General features: G+C 41.3%; 1 long non-coding RNA gene across 1 annotated transcript; it reads right to left on the minus strand.

The window, feature by feature from the left end:
• Positions 1-6,288: 6,288 nt before the first annotated feature.
• On the minus strand, positions 6,289-7,067 carry LOC119016971. Its single transcript, XR_005074310.1, has 2 exons — positions 7,026-7,067; positions 6,289-6,912 (listed from the first exon to the last, which is right to left on the minus strand). It is a non-coding gene; the product is annotated as an uncharacterized LOC119016971 (long non-coding RNA).
• Between the last annotated feature and the right edge of the window lie 7,978 nt (positions 7,068-15,045).

Raw genomic sequence — 15,045 nt, forward strand, 5'->3', positions numbered from 1 at the left:
GGAAACCTCCAGCAGTCAATGCATTGATCCATTAATTGTTCCCTGAGTGCTCCGAGGTAAATCTGTCGTGCCTGCATTCAATCCTGTTCACCTCACATCCAAACCGGTGAATGTATCAGGGTTGATTCACATTAAAATTACAACTTGATTCTTGGGTTTTGCAGAAAGACGACCAGGATGATTTTTAAAAAGTCAGATCTCAACCAATTTAGGTGGAGGTAAAACTCAAAGTACTACGGAAAGTGAAGTAGGTCAAAGATAAACAATGGCAGTCTGAAACTGTCATGGATGTTAAGAGTGGACGGTTTGGATATTAATATGTTTCACCTTTTGTTTTCTTGTCTCTTTATTGAATATAAAGCTATGGCGAAAAGACAGTTAGCCCAGCTTAGCATAAAGACTGAAGACAGGGAGAAATAGACCATACATTATGACATCTGTGTACTTATTTGCAGGGATATCTTTGTAAGTTAGCATGCTAACTAGCTAGCCCGTCCTGGTCCAAAGCTGCAGTGCTAGCGGTATAAACATCAACACTGCCTCAGTGCTTCATGCCTCTAAATGAGAGCGCTAGCTGCAAGGCTAACTGAGCTAACAGCAGCTACATTTAGCTGCACTTGTTGTATGAGAGCAACAGGTGGCCAATACTTAAATATTGCACCTTTAAAACTAAATGTAACATGTTAATTAGCAAACTTTAGAGGTGCTGATAGGTGTGTATGTTTTGTTAGCTTTGCACAGACCTGAGGCTAAGCTAAAGCTAACAGTCCCTTAGCTGCAGCAGTTCTTACATGTCTTTAAATACCCTTTAAATAATCCTCTGTGTTCCTGTGTTTGTCTTGTTTGTGTTCGCGGCCTGACTCAGTCTGTTTTGTTTGGACTGATTTGCTTGGTTAAACTGGTTTGTTTTGGTTTCTTCATCCTCTACCCGTTCGTCATCTGACATCAATTTCGGAAATGAAACTGGTTAGCGTTGTTGACATATGAAATACAGTGTTTCCCCAGAGAACCCTGTGTGTGTGAAACTAGGTTACTTCTCAATGTCAGAGTCACACAGAAAGTCTCCTAAAACCACTGGACCTATGGAAGCAAAAGATTCTGTGAATCCAACAACATGTTTCATATTTTATCTTGCTGTAGCTGTAGACAGAGTTTCGTCCTCAAGGCTTTTCATAAACGAAGCAAAAACTGCTTTCACTTCTTCTACAATCTTCACTGGGAATAAATCACTCAAGTCTGAGTGCTGCGGACTGGAAACATGGGAGTTAAAGTAGTTTAAGTATATTAGATGTAATTAAAATCAAAATCAGGCGTTCCCCGGGGCGGCGCTCTCACAGTTTCACTCCTCCCTTGATACGACTTCTGGCAGCAGTGTTGGCTTTTATGTGTTTCCTTTTTTTCTCTCTGATAGACAGATGAGTTGAAAGAAGCGGACGTATCATACATGTCCTCTGGATGAAGAGGAAAAGTGTTTTAGGGTGACACAGGGCACAAACTGGAGCCTGTAAATGGTTTAAATGCTGTGGTGTGATGATGTTTTGGAGTCAGCTGCAGCAGACTCACACAGTTGTCAGTGAGTTCTCGGCTCTCTGACGCCCCCTGTGGACAAAACACAAACACACCTGCAGCACTTCTGCACTCTGATTGTTCTCGGTGCCTGAATAAATATCGATTACGCACATATATGTGTATTTATAAGTTATCCTCAATCCTTGCATTTTGATGCGTACATTTACTCAAGTACTGCACCAAAATGTTGGGGTATTTGTAATTTACTTGAGTATTTACTTTCACTCCACAACATGCTGGAGATAATGTTGGACTTTTTATTGTTTTCAAAAGTACCACAAAGTCAAACTTTAGTAAAAGTCAAGATATTGTGATAAAAGTGACAAATAGTACCTTAGTAAAAAAATCTTCAATTATTTGATATTTGTTTATGCATGTTTTTAAGTATTGTAAACTATGAGTTTAATGAGTATCAGACTTAATATTCAGCATTTTTCTGATTATTGGAATCATTGTTTTTCTTTAAAAAATAGATTATTCAAAAACTCCATATTGGTTCTGATGCAGCAGCAATGTTCCAAGTAACTAGAAACTAAAGTTGTCAAATATATGTAGTGGAGTAAAAACGTAAAGTATTTGCCCCCAAACTGTAGTGGAGTGGAAGCATAAAGCTGTAGAAATTGGAAAATACTCAAGTAAAGTACAAGTACCTCAACATTGTACCTAAAAAGTTACATTCCATCACTGCTTTTTGCTCCACTTCATTTATTTAATAACTTTAGTTACTAGTTACTTTGCAAATTGGATGCTGCATCAGAGCCGATAGGACATTTTTATTTACTTTATCTTAATTTACCACCAGAAAAACTGCTTCTGCGACTTCAGTACATTAATAATATTAAATACTTTGAGACTTTGACACTTTTACTAAAGTAATATTATAACACATTGTCTTTACTTTAACTCATGAATGAACAAAACTCTTAATAATAATGATCCGATAATGTGACAGAACCCGTTTCCATGTGTAACGAGTACTTTTACTTTGATGATACTTTACATATTTGGAAAGAGGGACTTTTACTTGTAACAGAGTATTTTTTAAATTGTGCTCTTAATTTTGCTAATTTGCCAATTCTCTGATCTGTGTTTTATTACACTATCAATAAGACCTGAATATTAACAGCATTTTGGACATAATGACTCGATGAACTCAATGACATAATGACAGATATTAGAATTATTTCACCAAATCTGAAATGTTCTGGAGCTAATTTTACATTTGTGAGTGAAAAAAATGATGATAATTTACAAAAGCCATATAAAAAGATATGGTAGCAGAGTGTAACTTTGTGAATGACACGGACGTCCGACGACAGAGTGTGTGTGTGTGTGTGTGTGTGTGTGTGTGTGTGTGTGTGTGTGTGTGTGTGTGTGTGTGGTGTGTGTGTGTGGTGTGTGGTGTGTGTGTGTGTGTGTGTGTGTGTGTGTGTGTGTGTGTGGTGTGTATTTTGGGGGGATATAAAGAGAAACGGTCGGTCGCATTTTGAGAAGTGCTGAACAGGAAGTTGAACTCATTTGAACCTTTCTTTTTTAAAATCCTCTCTCACTGCTCGCTCCCCTCCCACCGCTGCAGCTGATCTAAATAGCTGGAGTGGCACCTAAAGTAGAAAAATTTCACATTAGGCTTAGTGGAAATGTTTTTTCGAGCCCTTCGACAGGAAATAATCCGGAGCCTTAACTAAACAGCTGTCCTCATTATTGAATGATGAGGATGAGGATGTGATGCAACGGCGTTTGGCCGCACGGATCGGTTACAACGAGACCTTTGAATATCGTCTGCTCGAGTGTTGTAACCCCGACAGACACGAATCATGACATTGACTGAACGATCTCAACACGAGGTCCATTAGCAGCTGGTGTATGACACAGTGTTCCTCAGAAGATAAAGTTTACAGAGTTGTTTTGAAGTTTCCTTCCTCTGAACATTAAGGACACGTCGGCCTAAAGGCTGAAACTGAATTAACCATGTAGTCGTGATGATTTCTTGAAAAGAAAAAGGTGAATTCTACATAGTATTGAGCCTGTCCTCATCAGAAGGACGATCATAAAGGTCATAAAGGAAAGCAGCTTATGGACCATATGGACATTTGATGTTAGGCGGCGTCCTCTAGCAGCTGTGGTTACCGAGGAAATCAGAGGAAGTTGCATAAAAAATGAAAAATACGTATGGACAAGAGGAAGGCGATGGACGGGCAGGTCAAACAGATTGTATCCAGCGTGACACCAGAAGTCAACGACGCATTCTTTCAACCTGCTAACATAGGGATGTCACGTATGTAATGTTTTGACTCATTTTACAGGAGCAACAGTTACTGTGAGCCAAACCACAGTGTTTTCCTAAACCTGACCGAACTGTGACTATACAACAGAACGGTCCTCTTGTTTCAGGAGATGTTGATAATCCGCTTATTCAGTCATTTGGGTACGAGGATGTGTTCGGAATGATCATAACAATTGATCAAATAAGTCTTTATTTTACACCTTCAAGTGATTTACAGACTGATTAAAACAACAACATAATGTGAAGATATGAAACAACGCACTGGTTCAGCGCTCTGAAAGCCACATCAGAAGATGTTAAACCTGCTGTGAGAAGCAGCTTTGGGTTGTTCATCTGAAACTGTATTAACTGCTGACATTATTTGGCTGAGCGAGTGCCCGGTGACTCAAACTGCCAGAAGTGGTTTATTTTAACTCTCTCCCACCGTCCCCGCTCCGGCAGCAGGCCTCCTCATTTTACACTTTCGAAAAGGATCTCAGATATATTGTATAAAAAAAACCATTTAGCTGAGGGTTTATTTGAGCTGAGGGTTTGTGTGATTTTTGGATTTCATATTTTTCACTCTGACGCCTAGCGAGAGAAGAAAAAAAGAAAAAAAAACGACGCTTGGGACGGTTGAAGTTTTGTAATCGATACTTTGATTAACTCCTCGTGTTTCTGGAGAAGTTTGAAGAGAAAGTTCCAAGAAAAGATCGCTTCGGTTTTTACTGTTTCCCCCCGATGATCTGTGTATATGAGAGAAAATGATCCTACGAGAGGCTGATTAAACTTTTTAGATTTATTTTAAACGGCCCTCTGGTTAAAATATGTCTTTTGTTTGGGCGGAGAAAGATGCGGTGATATGATAACAACACTGTACAGTTGGGAAACGTCTAAACTAATACTGTTTCTGCTCTTCTTCTTCTTCTTCTCCTTCTTCTTCTTAGAAATAGGCGCTCGGTGGGTGGGTGGGTAGATTGTGGGGTAAAAATAAAGAGCAAAGGGAATGAGTCACCGTTCCCTCAATCCCAGTCTGGATATAAATACATCCACATAGACACTCATATACGCATACGATTCTCCACGCGTGGCTGACATTACATAAGCTGGAGCGTGGGAGGTGTGATGCGAGGCATGTATAATTCATCAATGTGGGACTCGACTGAGGGGTAGCTCTTATACCCAAGTGAGCCCCCGGAAACACATCAGCGCTGTTTTGGGTTGAACGCGATGCTCGATGCTGTTGCGGACGAAAAAAACCCTGAGAGTCAGGACCGAAGTGTTGAAGCAGTCAGCGGCGGCGGTGACTGTAAAGCTGACAGACGGCCCAGAGGCTTCACACGGCAGCGAGGAGCGGTTATCAAATGTGACAGAAAGTAGGGAGAAAAAGATCAGATTGTCACAGCGGCGGAGCAGAAAACAGAAACGTGCTGAACAATCTTTTAAATAATGGAGTAATAAAGTATAAAGTTTGGGAAGGATACACGAGAGTCAGTTCAATAAATGCAGGTGATTCTTTAGCTCTTTAACACAACACTGGTATATAATCACAATCTTACTTGAGGTTGTGTTGCTTATTTCCACATCAAGCAGTTATGAAACAACATTATCACTAATCTGGAGTTGTGTTTCTGTCCACCTGATGATTATAAGTATATGCTCTTTTTTTTTTTAGCTCTGCTTTTGGTCTCAACCATGTCTGATGAAATTATCGTTTTTTTTTAGTAGATAAATGTCATTAATTTCAAGTTTGTCATTTGAATTTAAGGTTACTGTTTTATACAAACAAAATGTAGCTTCTTCCATATGGGGCCATGAGTCCAGGGCAGAGCGAGACCTTCTGGAGGAATAAACACCCAGAGTCACATCTGATCTGGAGCTGATGACCGACGGGAGGAGAGCTCATGTTGCCCTGTTCTGTATACCTCTTTATAATTTAGAAACAGTTGTATCAATAGAATCCAAGTGTAATCACTACACAGCTCAATATATAACAAAGGACATCACACACATTTCTCTCAATTTTAATACAACTCACTTCACTTTCTTTTAGCTGGATAATCTGCAGATCATCATTTAAACTTCATGTTAAATTCTAGTGGAGATCCCAAAGATACCAAACGTATGAATTTGCATTTTTGTATAAAATGTTTAAAATGACGAGCAGACACAGAGATCAATATCATGGACTTAGGAGTTGATACAAGACAATAGAGATTTTTTATATTTGATATGTTCAGCCAGGCCGGAGTGAAATAAGATTTCCAACCTTCCAGCTACTTTGAGAGAAATATAATGGAGAACTGAACTTTTATGGGTTGATGTAGAAAGTAAAGAATGGCTCACCATCCTCATGCAGTAAACACATAGTAAACTACACTCCGTCTCCTCCTCACGCTGCCTCTGATCAGATTTGGTGCATAGTCACTATTTTAAGACACTGCAGTCAGCACAAATCCAGCATTATGTTTTATTACATAATACACCTGCCTGAAACCCTCTCATCCGGCGCTCGGCATCCTGCAGGCTCGGTTCACACCTGCCAGCACATCACCGTCACATTCCTGCTCAGCACAACAGCACTAATCGCCATTTACTTCCAAACCAACACTGGCACAAAGGTCAGCGTCCCAGCCAGCAGACTGAGAGTAATGGCTGGGATGAAGAGTTCCCTCCTATCCCTCCCCTCGCTGGGTCAAAGTCACAGCCTGGCAGACGAAGCCCAAATCAGCAGCGACATCTCAGCGGTGGCTTGTTACCGCCACCGACCCAGTGTGCTCAATCAAAATGTCATGGCCCGGAGCCTGGCAGGAAGGCTGAGGTCTGGGCAGGCAGGTCTGGAGCGGGCCTGATAGGGGTCCACCATTGTCCCCTCCGTGCTGAAAGAACGCCATCCTCCCTGTCTGTGACATTAAACCTGTCAGCATCGTGTTGAACAGGGGTGGAGCTGAAGGCGTGGCCACAAGTGGAACAGTCCCCCTCTGAGTCCTCCTGACAGGGTCGGACAGTGAGAAGAAGATGGCTTGTTGTTCTGTGGATGGATTACTAAATAATCCAACCAGGTTCTGAACCTACAAGGACTACAAAGAAGCAAAAGAGAACAACTTCAAAGACATGCAAGAACACCAAAAAAGACACAAACAACGACTGCAAAGACATGTAAAACAACCACAAATGCATTAAAATGGACAACCTATGCTTAACAAACACAAAGAGACGCAAAGCAACCACAAAGTGATTCAAAACAAAACAACTAAAAAGAGATTCAAAACAAAACAACTACAAAGAGATGTGTAGTGGGCATCAGAGATGAGCTACAGGAAGGAGCCCACATCAGAGTTTTAGAGCTGACTCAAGGTATACATTGTCATCTAAGTATAGAGAGACCATTCTGTCCACTTTAGTTGACATCAGCAAAGTTAAGTAACACACACAAGAGTTATTTCATAGAGGATGTGAGACAGACCCATCCTTCTCTTCTTTCCTATTGGATAGATATACCTTGAATCCACCAAAGTGACCAATTGGGAGAAGTAGGCGGTTATGGAAAATAGACTTTAAGAAAGGCCCACACACCAAAGAAAGGGGGATGGCATTTGGTAGAATTCCTAAGATCGAAGGCGTAGGAGTTCCGATAGGGCAGCCCTAGATTGGAGAACACCAGATGTGCGGCCACACTCTGTTCGGACGCTAGGCTATCTGAAGTCTGTTTCAATAAAGACTGCTCTATCATTCCACCCATCCTTGCCTCCGCAGAATTCTTTTATCAACATAGCAAAGCAACCACAAAGTGATTCAAAACAAAACAACTACAAAGAGACGCAAAACAACCACAAAGTGATTCAAAACAAAACTACAAAGAGATGCAAAACAAAACAACTGCAAAGAGATGCAAGCAACCACAAAGTGATTCAAAACAAAACAACTACAAAGAGATGCAAAACAAAACAACTACAAAGAGATTCAAAACAAAACAACTACAAAGAGATGCAAAACAAAACAACCACAAAGAGATGCAAAACAACCACAAAGAGATGCAAAGCAACCACAAAGATGATGTTATTTCATGTTAAAATTAGAGTTGTTAAATATAAAATGATTAGGACATACATTATTATTGTCAAGACGCAGGGCTTCTTACATCTTTACTAATTCAACACTTGACAGATGTACCCCCCCCCCCCCCCCTTTATAAAGCTGTGCCCCAGTCTTACCCTCCTCCTTTAAAAGTTAATAAACCCGCCCTGCTGTTACATAACTGTTCTGGTAGGCTGTGGAGGTCCTGAAGAGCAGGGATGACAAACGTTTTTACGGTGGGAATCAATTATTGATGAGGACGAGGCTTGTTTATAGCACAACTCATTTGGATCAAGAAACCACCAGACACTTTGCAGTTATAACTGATGCGAACACATTACATAACAGAGCGGCGGAGTGGAAGAAGGAGGAAATCCTTTCGTCTTGTGTCTGAAAAGCATCCGACATACTCCGACTGTGCAGCGTGATGCTATCTCAGCCCTTCTTATCATCACACTGAGTAAAACGTGTCATCCTCACACAGACACGTCGCATCTGATAGAGATTCTTATCACAACGTCAAATTGCTTTGGTCCATCTGAAAAGAAAACAGGAACTAATTCAAGCAGAAGGGAAGGAAAGAAAAAGACTCTTTGGCGCACATTCAGTTCTGAGGACGGATGACGTTTCTGCAGCATGTTTGCAGAAAGGTTTTAGAGGCAGACTGACCAGAGTGGCTCATTCAAATCCCAGTGAAAAGACTCAAATGGATCCTGATGTTCAGTTTAATTGGTCAAATCCAGCATGTATCTTTAACTTATTGTCTTTCTACAACTAAATTCTAGAAAAGTAATCTAAAAAAATGGCTGGAAGAGTTATGTAATGTATTGCCTTTGAAGAATATCCATATGATCTGTCACTCCTGAAGCCTCAGTTTGTTTGTGAACCAATGAGTTCACTTGGATATGAATTAATTTGACCAGTTACTAACTAACTGAGTTTTCTCCGAGTGTAAATCAATCATGATGTCTCCCATCAGTTTGTGGGACGACTGTTTTAAAGCCTTAAATTTGGTATAAAGGTGGTCGCTATCCTGTTCTTTGGCAGCTCAACAAAAAAAAAATATTGAGTGTAAACACAACTATGTTCACATTTGTGTGTGTCACAGGCCGTATTCCATATTTCTACAAAATGTGTCATATCACATTCGTGTCACGATGGGTTTTATCTTGCTCTCATATGAGGAGTCAAAGGGAATGCAGGCACGAAGACTGCCAAGCCAGTGACCACAGTTCAAGACTGTGTTTCGACATTTGTCATAAGGAGAGCCTGGCACAATTTCCAGCCATGTTTTTGGAGACAGAAAAGGGATGTAAGACCTCGGGACGTCTGCTACCTTTTATGCCAAAACACAATCTTTTCCTCACCTTAACCAGAGCTATAAGCCAATAAAAAAGTAACCGTAACGTTGCAACATATTTTACAAACATTTAATCTGTTGATTTGGTTGTTTTTGGAGCCAGAAGTGACAATATTTAGACAAGAGGGTGGAACAAGGAAGAAGTAGGGTCCCTTTTTCATAAGCTTACATACAATTGGACTTCTTTTTGAAACCGTTGGGGTCGCCGCCTGCTGAGAATTAAAAAGAATACAGGTTTAAGATGACACTTTTCAGATCCTGAAATCTCCGTCCATACTTAATAGAGTCAATGATTTCCTCCTGTGATACAAAGACATGCAGGTTCGTTGGACTAATGGACTGATAACTTGACTCCACCTCTCACCCACTGTGAGCTCTGACAGACTTCCTCCTCCCTCTGGGACTCTGCACAGGATAAGTGTGTATATGTAGATAATAGACTAGGGATGGACGGATAATTACCTGTCAGTCAGCTCTTACATCTGGCGATGACATCTACTTTACCAGGTTGTCACTTACTGACAGGTGTGATGTGCAAAGCTGTCAGTAATTTTCTCTGAATAAATTCTGTGGAACAACAAGAAATGAACCGGATTGTTTTCCCAGTTCAGATGTGGGAGCAGGCCATCGGTCCCACCGCGAAACCACAGGTGAATATAAGGCTAATGCCTCGTTTACAGGAGATGATCCCCGCTTGGATCTGATATTGACGGGCTAAATGAGTGATGGGCTCTCTGACACAGTCGTCGGTCCCGGCGGCTCTGAGGATGAATCACCGTGGGGATCCCAGAGGTGATGTAAGAGGGAGCTGGATGGATGCAGAGGCAGAGAGAGGAAGGCGATGCTGCTCTCTGGTGGCTTTAATGGAGAACAACATTTGATGCAGCCTCTCATGGTTTATAAAGTGCTGCGGATTCTTATGGCTGAGTATAACTGATCATTTATAATCTCGATAACTGTTTCAGCGATCGACAGCAGCTCAGAGGATGAAAAGCTGACTGTGAATTGCAAACATCACACCTGGTCAGAGACTACAGATGAAACATCTAGCATAAATAAACTGGATCAATTAAATGAAATAAACTGCAAAGAAAAAACAAACAAACTGATAAAAGTTGATGTCCAAAATGTGTTTTGATGTGAAGGAGTTGTGCTGAAGCAGACTGAAATGTTGACCATGTGACCCTAAAACACAGACTTAACGTAATTCAGTTACGTAAATTACATTTAGGATTTCTATGTTATTCAATTACATGACTTCTACATGAACTATGTCCATATGTAATGCATTGCTTCTAAGTATAACACTTGACCAATTGAATTAACTTATTTTAAGCAGACAAACTTAATCAATTTATTCTCATCAACTCAACATCACAGGAATACTTTAAATGATATACTTAACGTAGAACTTATGTATATAATTAATTGGAAATCCTATATGTCATTGAAATACATAAATTCAATGTTTGAGCGAAGTAATTTTTCATTTAAAAGGTTTTTGTTTGATGCCAACAAAAAAAATTAAGTTATGTTAGTTTGTTTCAACCTTTAAATAGATAAACGATGGGCCAGAAGTGTGTTTTTTTGGGTGTAAATGTCCTTTAAAAGGCTCCATATTGAAGGTTTTTCAAGGTTTCCTCTTCAAAGTTCACAGTCCTTCCTGTCTGCCGCTGGCGACGGAGCCAGCAGCGTTTGTCACACCGTCCCTCACACGCGACCACTGTTGGTGGAGACAATGGTCCCTCATCAGAAAGTAATCATGGACGAAGGAGGAACACCAGCGGGGATCCCACATTGTTCTGATCCGAGGAGGAGAAGCAGGGAGTGTCGAGCGGAGAGCTGCAGAACAATGGAGGCAAAGACATGGGCTTTTTTTTTTTTTTTCCCAGTGTGTAGGATTTAGAACAAGCCTCCAGGAACAGCAGCAGACCCTGAAGCCAGTTTTAAAAGTGGCCAAACCGTGTAGTTACATCATCGTCACTGGAGCCAAAAATACTTTTTTTCCCATAAGCTCCCATTACATTGTGAAAGAAGTGGCTGTCAAATGGCGGATAAACTGTTTTCAGTGTCTCAAATCCTTCAAAATGACTCGTTTAACTGTCATAACTGGGGTCATTCCGTATGATAAAATTTGAAAAGTCTAGAAGAGCCGCACAGTTGAATTATTTTCTCTCCATTCAAGTTAGCCAGGCGATAAAATGGAAGTAAGCCGGCTCAGTTGTTTTAAGTCTTGAGTGTGCATGTCAACACTGAAGATCCAGGTATTTTCAGTATTTGAGTTTTAAAAGCTGCTTATAGGACAGCGGAATCGCTCGCCAACTTCCGTAAAAGACTCATTTGTTCAGACTTCACCTCGACCCAACAGCACGACTCCCTCCCACCCATCTCTCGTCAAGACAACAATGTAGATTTGTGTTCAGTTATCATAAACTCCCTTTTTTCTTTCACCATACCAGTTTCTGATGCGCGGTTGGCATTTTCGACTATCTGGTTTAACATCTTTAAAGCAAATGAATGCACTCATGACTGAAGCTAGGAACATAATAATAATAATAATAATAAAGTAAAGAAACAACCTTCTGATTTTAGAACGGTTTGCATTTACTTTTTTCGGGGTGTTTTTGCGACGGTGGTGAAAAACGTTAACCTGCAACTGTGATCCTGAATTAGAGGAACCTTTACCACCACCTTACACCACCACAAGCTCCTGATTTCTTCTGATTGATCCATCAAAAAGATCATTATCAAGTCAAAAACTGAGAGTTCTCTTTGAAATTGCATCCGCAGACCTAAAGCTGGACTGACCGTAAGACTACAGAGACATTTTTGGCATTCTTGTGACTGTAAACACTCGCGGCTTTTACTCAGATTTCATTGTGTTGACGCTGTAGGAGAATATGTTCCATGTTTAGGATATCGGGGTCCAGAAGAGGAAACCCAGACAGAGATCACAGCTCGGTCCAGACGGCAGGCGCTGCTGTGACAGCGGGCCGGGCCTCTGATGGAGACTGGCCTCATGAACTGTTTGTCTGTTGTCTGAGCTTTATATACTGCACATTATGAGCAGTGAGCCAACACAAAGGCAAGGTCAATAATGTGAAGTGATCCGCCGGGTCAAACGACCTGGCCTGGTTCCAGCCATTGTTGAAGGGGTGTTTTTTTCAAAGCAAGCATGCAACCTCCTTGTCTGCACTCACGCTCAACTTTTGAGTATTTCCTGTGGAGGAATCAATAAGACAATAGCAGCGAGTGGCTCCGTGGTCCGCATGGAGGGACAGGTCCGACACGTCAGGGATCTTTACTTCATGATTGAATGCTTCTAATATGCAAAGTGTCTGCAAACGATAAGATTTCACAAGAATTAAGAATGTTTTCAGGAAGTTTTGATCAAATAAAAATGTTTTCCTCTTGCTTATCTTGTTGTTGGAAAGACAATGAACAACCTGAAGAAGCAATCATACGATGCCAACATATCCTTTTCTTTGAACACAGATGAGATACTCATGGCTTCCTGCTCATCATATCTCAAGGAAATGTATCAACTGATGTTTTCAGGAATTTAGACACTCTTCAGTTCATTGCCATGGCCGTAAATCACAGAAAGGGGCAGGTGGGACACGACGCCTCCATCCTGGCTAAAATATGATTTATCCACCATGATATTTAACTGTCAGGACAACCACATCATTTAGAAAATATTAATGACGTGCAATGAAAAAGCTCTTGTGCTCCTTCAGCCCCCAGCAGTGGCTCACGATGCCGGTACAGTCCTGAATTAGAGGTCGCTCCTCATGTGAGCTAGCAGTTAGCTGACATTTGGTAGCAAACCACAGTAACAGCCATTGTTTTCAGCTGTTTGAATTAAAGTCAATAAGAGAAGCTGGAAAAGCAACCAACCGAGCAAAGACATGTCCGAAACAGTCAATTTAACGTCTTTGCAACTTTGAAAGGGCGACCAATGGAGAGTCAAAGTTTTTATTGATGTCTTTTCAGTGTTACATCCTGAGATGGTTCAAAATAAAGTTTTTACAATGTAATTTTAACATCTTGTCAACTTCAGTATGTCTAAGATCTTCTTGGGGTTTTTATGTCAGACTAATTGTTGCTATGCAGCAGAAGGTACGGGGTAGATCTGAACCCTGAGCCTCGACCTCAGCATCCTGCATGAAGGACACACTTCACCAGGTGAGCACTACATTTTGACCAACAACAGAGTTGAAAAGACATCAAAAAGTGTTAATTCCGGCTCTACACTGGTCGTCTTTTCAACCTACAGACTTGAGAGGTTATGGAGGCTCTAAAAACACCTGTGTGGGACATTTACGGGTGATAGTATCATGAGTGGGTATGAAAGAAGAGTGGAGGTTCACCACTTTTTGAAACATGATTGTATAAATGGTATAACTCTATGGGCTCAGGGACATTTCGTTCAGCTGATGTCAGTGAACACAGTTTCTTTGCAGATGACTGCGTACTGTTTTTGTATAATTCCAACTTTTCTGGAATAAGACTTGTATATAACCAAAAAGAAGCGATGATTCAAATAAATAAAAATGCAAAGATGCATGTCTCACAAACAGTGAGTGGTTCAGTGTGACTGAAGGTCAGTTCAAATCACAGACTTCATCGTCTCTGTTGGTGTACTCTTGCATCTTTCCTAAATAAACATCACAGCTTCATTCCCTGGCCTCTTATGAAACACTTCCTGCCCTCGTAGCGGCCGCTGACCTCTTATCAGCTCTGCTCAGCTTTTCTCTCTTATTGGTTATAAAACTCCTGTTCACAACGCTGCCGCTGATGAGTGGAAACCAGGAGCTCAGTCTCTGGCTCTGTTCTCCGCCATTAAAAGAATAGAATAACAAAAAACAAGGTGATAACAACTCGAGACCTTTGTCCTCACAAATCCACAAGGATGCTGATTAAATTCCAGCTCAGTTATTCATACCACCTCCTCCTCCTTCACATTACATTCAGTACAGACAGGCTTGGGTTTGGGTATGCTATCCAAAAAAGCCTTGAAAAAGTAGCCGGCGGTCAGATCCTTTCAAGCCAGGGAGGAAAGCACATCACACGGTTGGAATGGCAATGAAATGTCAAATCAGATATGAGAAGACGCGATTGTGTTCGGTTCAGTCGTGGAGTCTCGGGTGCAATCAGAATGCTTGCGGAGGCCCTGCCCCTGTCATTACAATGATGAGGCATCACGTACTGGAAGCTTTTTTCGGGTATCTTACCACCAAATGAAAACAGCCCACTTCCTCCTCCGCCCCGGGGCAGACAAAACACGACTTTAGTCTCTCTAAAAATGGTACATGAAGGAGAGCACGTACGGCGGAGAGAAGTGCTCGAGTGGCCTCCTTCTCCGATGATCTCCGCCCGCCCCGGTGCCAACGGGAGACGAGCTGCGAATGGGAGATGTCGCGTCTGACCCCAGAGGACAAAAGGAACAGAGACACGGTGAATAACAACGACTCACAAACCGGCACTGTGCGGTGCCAGCTCCATGCACAAAGGGTCAACACAGCAAATACTAATGAGTTTGATTCTCTACTTTTAGAGTCAGGCAGACAGTTTGGATTTTTAAACGGACAGTTTCTGACGGGGGAGATAACCTCTGCTGAACGTGAACGTGGTTAATCTTTGCTTTAATTAAGTTAATACACAGCAAGATTTGCATTTATGTTAATTAAAGTCGGCGGTGACTCAGGGAACTGAAAAAACGAAGGAAGGTTCATTATGTCACCAAATTAAGATGCCGAGATGCGGAAACAAA

This window comes from Acanthopagrus latus, chromosome 3, assembly GCF_904848185.1.
Source record: "Acanthopagrus latus isolate v.2019 chromosome 3, fAcaLat1.1, whole genome shotgun sequence".
Classification (NCBI taxonomy): Eukaryota; Metazoa; Chordata; class Actinopteri; order Spariformes; family Sparidae; genus Acanthopagrus; species Acanthopagrus latus.